Source organism: Dermacentor andersoni, chromosome 5 (genome assembly GCF_023375885.2).
Source record: "Dermacentor andersoni chromosome 5, qqDerAnde1_hic_scaffold, whole genome shotgun sequence".
NCBI lineage: Eukaryota > Metazoa > Arthropoda > Arachnida > Ixodida > Ixodidae > Dermacentor > Dermacentor andersoni.
The window spans coordinates 180369263-180375663 of record NC_092818.1 but is presented as its reverse complement, the minus strand read 5'-3'; positions in this window follow the sequence as shown (position 1 = coordinate 180375663).

Below are 6401 nucleotides of genomic sequence, written 5' to 3'. Positions count from 1 at the left end.
AAGAGGGAAGAAAAAGGCGTATAATAGGTGGCGATGATCAGGAAAGATGTAAAGCATATAGTAAGTAATTTGGACTACTTAAAGCCTGCAGTCCAGGCCTATACCTTTTAGGAAGTCAAGTAAGGGCTTGATGGTCTTAAAACTTAGGCTCGAAGCTGTCTCTTTAGCTGCCGGCCTAAACTGTGCGGTGGAGTGTATCCAATAGTGGTCAGTATTGAAACACACGCTACACGGCCTCACTGAATTCCGAGATTCTCTAAAGTAACGAATAAATAAAATGAACGACAATAGTTTGCTATTCATATATTTTAATAACCATTGCAGCAACGGTTGTCCATCAAGTGACTGTGCTCAGCGCACAGCTGTCCGCTGCGGACACGGTGCTATAGCTTTGATATATTGAAGTCTACGTACCCGTTGTGTTACCCTGGCGCAACCATTCTGATGGACGCGCCAAGAATGGGCACAGACTGATATCACATACCCAGCGACCCCAGTTGTCTGTTCAGCCACGTACCAAGTGATGCATACCCATTGGCCCATGTTGTCTGCTCGATAAGACAGCTACAACTTGAGTCACTGCGTATGTGAACGAAAGCAGTATACTGAGCAAACTGGGCGAAGCTCCCAAAGAATGCTAGTTAAATTAACGCTTTAAGGACGATTCATATAAATACCCAGAAAGAATGCTTATTTTCTATCTAAATTTGCAAAACACTTCAAGAATAACCATAATCAACAAAAAGAAAAATAATATTTTGTGGTAATTTTTTCAGCAACAGGGGGGAAAACGTCAGGGAGGAAGCTGGAAATGGGCTTCACCCCAAGCCACCTAAGTATTCGTTTTCAATTTGTATAGACAGCTCTCAGTGCAGCGGTAGCGTAGAGGTAGAACACCCGCCTCGCGTGCAAGAGGTCCGTGGTTCGAATCCCAGTGCCGCGCAATTTTCCACCGGATTAAAAAAAAATCCGAGTGTTGATAAAATTGCATAACCAGGCCTGGAGTGGGGCCTGATCTCGGTGACCAGAACCGGTAACGCACTCCCTCACCAGAGCAGGATTGGCCACCCTGGTGCAGTACTTGGCCACAACCTCCTATATGAACACGACAATCAAACCACGGCCTTCAGTCCCCAGCAGCTGCGAAGCAACTGACCACGGCGGCGGTCAGACCTGCGACGCAGCAGAGGGTGCTAAGAATCCCTGGCTCCGTACAGGCCGCCATTGGAATATGAATATGAACCTGGCAACGTTTAACGCTAGAACGTTATCTATTGAGGCGAGTTTAGCAGTGCTATTGGAGGAATTAGAGGGCAGTAAATGGGATATAATAGGGCTCAGTGAAGTTAGGAGGCCAAAAGAAGCATATACAGTGTTAAAAAGCGGGCACGTCCTGTGCTACCGGGGCTTAGCGGAGAGATGAGAACTAGGAGTCGGATTCCTGATTGATAAGAATATAGCTGGTAACATACAGGAATTCTATAGCATTAACGAGAGGGTGGTAGGTCTTGTTGTGAAACTCAATAAGAGGTACAAAATGAAGGTTGTACAGGTCTACTCCCCTACATCCAGTCATGATGGCCAGGAAGTCGAAAGCTTCTGTGAAGACGTGGAATCGGCGATAGGTAGAGTGAAAACAAAATACACTATACTGATGGGCGATTTCAATGCCAGGGTAGGCAAGAAGCAGGCTGGAGACAAGGCAGTGGGGGATAGGCACTACGAATAGCAGGGGAGAGCTATTAGTAGAGTTTGCGGAGCAGAATAATATGCGGATAATGAATACCTTCTTCAGCAAGCGCGATAGCCGAAAGTGGACGTGGACGAGCCCGAACGGCGAGACTAGAAATGAAATAGACCTCATACACTGCGCTAACCCTGGCATCATACAATATGTGGACGTGCTCAGCAAGGTGCGCTGCAGTGACCATAGGATGGTAAGAACTCGAATTAGCCTTGACTTGAGGAGAAAACGGAAGAAACTGGTACATAAGAAGCCGATCAATGAGTTAGCGGTAAGAGGGAAAATAGAGGAATTCGAGATCAAGCTACAGAACAGGTATTCGGCTTTAACTCAGGAAGAGGACCTTAGTGTTGAAGCAATGAACGACAACCTTATGGGCATCATTAAGGAGTGTGCAATACAAGTCGGTGGTAACTCCGTCAGACAGGATATCAGTAAGCTATCGCAGGAGACGAAAGATCTGATCAAGAAACGCCAATGTATGAAAGCCTCTAACCCTACAGCTAGAATAGAACTGGCGGAATTTCGAAGTTAATCGACAAGCGTAAGACAGCTGACATAAGGAACTATAATATGGATAGAATTGAACATGTTCTCAGGAACGGAGGAAGCCTAAAAGCAGTGAAGAAGAAACTAGGAATTGGCAAGAATCAGATGTATGCGTTAAGAGACAAAGCCGGCAATATCATTACTAATATGGATGAGATAGTTCAGGTGGCTGAGGAGTTCTATAGAGATTTATACAGTACCAGTGGCACCCACGAGGATAATGGAAGAGAGAATAGTCTAGAGGAATTCGAAATCCCACAGGTAACGCCGGAAGAAGTAAAGAAAGCCTTGGGAGCTATGCAAAGGGGGAAGGCCGCTGTTGAGGATCAGGTAACAGCAGATTTGTTGAAGGATGGTGAGCAGATTGTTCTAGAGAAACTGGCCACCCTGTATACGCAATGCCTCATGACCTCGAGCGTACCGGAATCTTGGAAGAATGGTAACATAATCCTAATCTATAAGAAAGGGGACGCCAAAGACGTGAAGAATTATAGACCAATCAGCTTACTGTCCGTTGCCTACAAAGTATTTACGAAGGTAATCGCAAACAGAATCAGGAACACCTTAGACTTCTGTCAACCAATGGACCAGGCAGGATTCCGTAAAGGCTACTCAACAACAGACCATATTCACACTATCAATCAGGTGATAGAGAAATGTGCGGAATATAACGAACCCTTATGTATAGCTTTCATTGATTACGAGAAAGCGTTTGATTCGGTCGAAACCTCAGCAGTCATGGATGCATTACGGAATCAGGGTGTAGACGAGCCGTATGTAAAGATACTGAAGGATATCTATAGCGGCTCCACAGCCACAGTAGTCCTCCATAAAGTAAGCAACAATATCCCAATAAAGAAAGGCGTCAGGCAGGGAGATACGATCTCTCCAATGCTATTCACAGCGTGTTTACAGGAGGTATTCAGAGACCTGGATTGGGAAGAATTGGGGATAAAAGTTAATGGAGAATACCTTATTAACTTGCGATTCGCTGATGATATTGCCTTGCTTAGTGACTCAGGGGACCAATTGCAATGCATGCTCACTGACCTGAAGAGGCAAAGCAGAAGAATGGGTCTAAAATTTAATCTGCAGAAAACTATAGTAATGTTTAACACTCTCGGAAGAGAACGGCAATTCACAATAGGTAGCGAGGCACTGGAAGTGGTAAGGGAATACATCTACTTAGGGGAGGTAGTGACCACGGATCCGAATCATGAGACTGAAATAACCAGAAGAATAAGAATGGGTTGGGGTGCGTTTGGCAGGCATTCTCAAATCATGAACAGCAGGTTGCCACTATCCCTCAAAAGGAAAGTGTACAACAGCTGTGTGTTACCAGTACTCACATATGGGGCAGAAACCTGGAGGCTTACGAAAAGGGTTCTACTTAAATTGAGGACGACGCAACGAGCTATGGAAAGAAGAATGATGGGTGTAATGTTAAGGGATAAGAAAAGAGCAGATTGGGTGAGGGAACAAACGCGAGTTAATGACATCTTAGTTGAAATCAAGAAAAAGAAATGGGCATGAGCAGGACATGTAATGAGGAGGGAAGATAACCGATGGTCATTAAGGGTTACGAACTGGATTCCAAGGAAAGGGAAGCGTAGCAGGAGGCGGCAGAATGTTAGGTGGGCGGATGAGATTAAGAAGTTTGCAGGGACGACATGGCCACAATTAGTACATGAGCGGGGTTGTTGGAGAAGTATGGGAGAGGCCTTTGCCCTGCAGTGGGCGTAACCAGGCTGATGATGATGATGAGACAGCTCTCATCATGTGTGAATCAGAGATATACATTTAATTTGCTTTACATCACATGTGCAACACCAGTGCAGCTGGATATCTTGCATCGGCCTGTCTCCTCTGACCTTGCTTTCAAAAGACAGTGAATCGCGTTCAAAACTTCTTCTTTCTTGTCCAGTGTTTCTGTTCTAAACCAAGAAATGATGCTTGCTGCCTGTTATTCAGTTTTGGCCGAAGACAGTTAGCCAGAAACTTCGTATTCAATACTGAAACTTGGCAAAAAGAATGTTTTTTTCTGGTATGTTGCCTGTAGGCAACATTAGTCAATAAAGGGTTAAAAAACGGAGAACAAGTACAGGGAGACACACACGAGCGCTGCTCGTGCAAGTCTCTTTTTTCTACTTGTGCTCTGTATTTTTGCCCTGTAGTTAACATGCTCTGCCGATACCAACTAGCTGAAGTTTCCGTTTTGCTAGATGTTATTACCGACATTGTCATCCCTAGTTCTTGCCATGCATTTTCACTCTGTCTATTCATATATTTCTTCGTGCTGATTTTCATGCTTCAAGCTTCCCGTTTTCCTCAATTTTCCCAAATCTGTAATGTCACGGGCTGTTTACACTTCACTCAGTGTTTGATGTCAACGGTTTTGCCAGTCCATGATAATCTTCAGTGGTTGAAAAAGCTGAATCATGGAATCTGGGAATGACGAGTTGGCGTAGCACAACCGCAGAGTTCTGTGGGAGGTTCCTTGAAAGGGTTAGAAGAATATTTGATCATGCCAATTAAGATTATCATGTTGATGCCGTACATATTTATTATTGGAAAATTCTCGTAAACCGGCATGCTTATGCGCCTTCAAAGCCTTTGCGAACAGGCTGTCGCGGGTTGTAGTGGTTAAGGGGGCACTAAATGCAAATATAAAGTTAAGCGAACGTATTAGATTATTGCTGTTGAACGTCTAAGACGTCATTATTATATTGAAAAGAGCTTTGGTAATCGCGAAGTTGAGATAGCAGGACACGATTAGGGACTCCGCCGGGACATTCAAGCACTAACCCGATGGCGACAACACTCCGAATTATAATTCTAACACTGTCATTGCTCGGTTTCTCCATGACCATGCGTTTGCGTTTTGCGCAGAAAACTGAAACACCGTCTTTCGGGAGCCATTTTACTCACAGATGGCAGTAAAAGGTGGTGTTGGCATGTGCAACATCGCGACTTCACCATTCGGGAGCGGGTGACTTGAATTGCGCCAAATGTATGCGGACCCTTCAGACGCAATTTTCGCGTAAGCTAAGCATTTCGTTGGCACGAAATAAGCACTGTTAGGTTTGTGGAATGGTCAGTATGCGCCGACTTAGTATTTTCGTTTAGTGTCCCTTTAAGGAGCTGCGAATTAAAGAGGGATGCGTAGGAGGTAGATAAATATTTTGTCAGAGACACGTAAGACTGCTTACGTGTGGTAATACGAAAGCATTATAGTCCATTTGAAGAAGAAGAAAATAAACTTTATTGAATAAAATAATTTGGCAGTTCTTGTTGTGGTGGTTTCAGGTGGCGGCTCGTAGACCTTGGTCTAGGGCGGCATTTTCGGATTGCCCGGTGGTGAAATATATTTTCCCGCGCGTTCTTTGTCAACGGAACCTCTCGCTTGCTTTCTAACTATGCCTCGGTAAGGCCAAATGAAAACGCTCCAAACGCCTCAACGAGCTCGCTTGCACGCGAGGAGTTCACAACTCCAAGGACTCTCAGTGGCGTTCAATTGAACATTATATGCTTTCAGAGCGAGAGCTCTACTACTCTAGAGACAAACCCAGAATACGCCTCGCCTGGTTCCGCAAACTTGACCGTCAAGCTCAGCCAAGGTCGAACGTGCACTTAGCCTGCCACTAGCGGCGGCTGCTGCGTACGCAGCGTGGGCACCATTTCTTGAAAGCGATCTGCGATGTGTGCAAAGTGAGCCGAGTGCTGGCAGCTTCGTATGAGCTGTGTTTTCGATGCTTAGTTCGCGTTGAAGCGAGACGCAGCGTTAAGGTCAATTCGCTCGCAGCTGCGGCCGCGCCGAGCAGTGTCTGCGTGTTGTGATGCCATTGTAGATGCGGTAATTGGTGACGGCACGGAGCAGCGTCTGTGTCCTTTCGCAAAGCAAGAAAAACTGTGCGATCGCTCGACAAACTTGGTTTAACCTTGTTCAACCACAGCAAAATTTTACTGCGAAGCTACATATAGCTACCCTCCAGCGGTGGTCGATCTCTTTCCGTGTACGCGTCGCGTCGACACGAAAAAGTTTCGTCTCCAGTTTCTGGCGAATGCTTTTTAGCTCTCAATATAATACAGGTACCTTAGAGGAAAATAT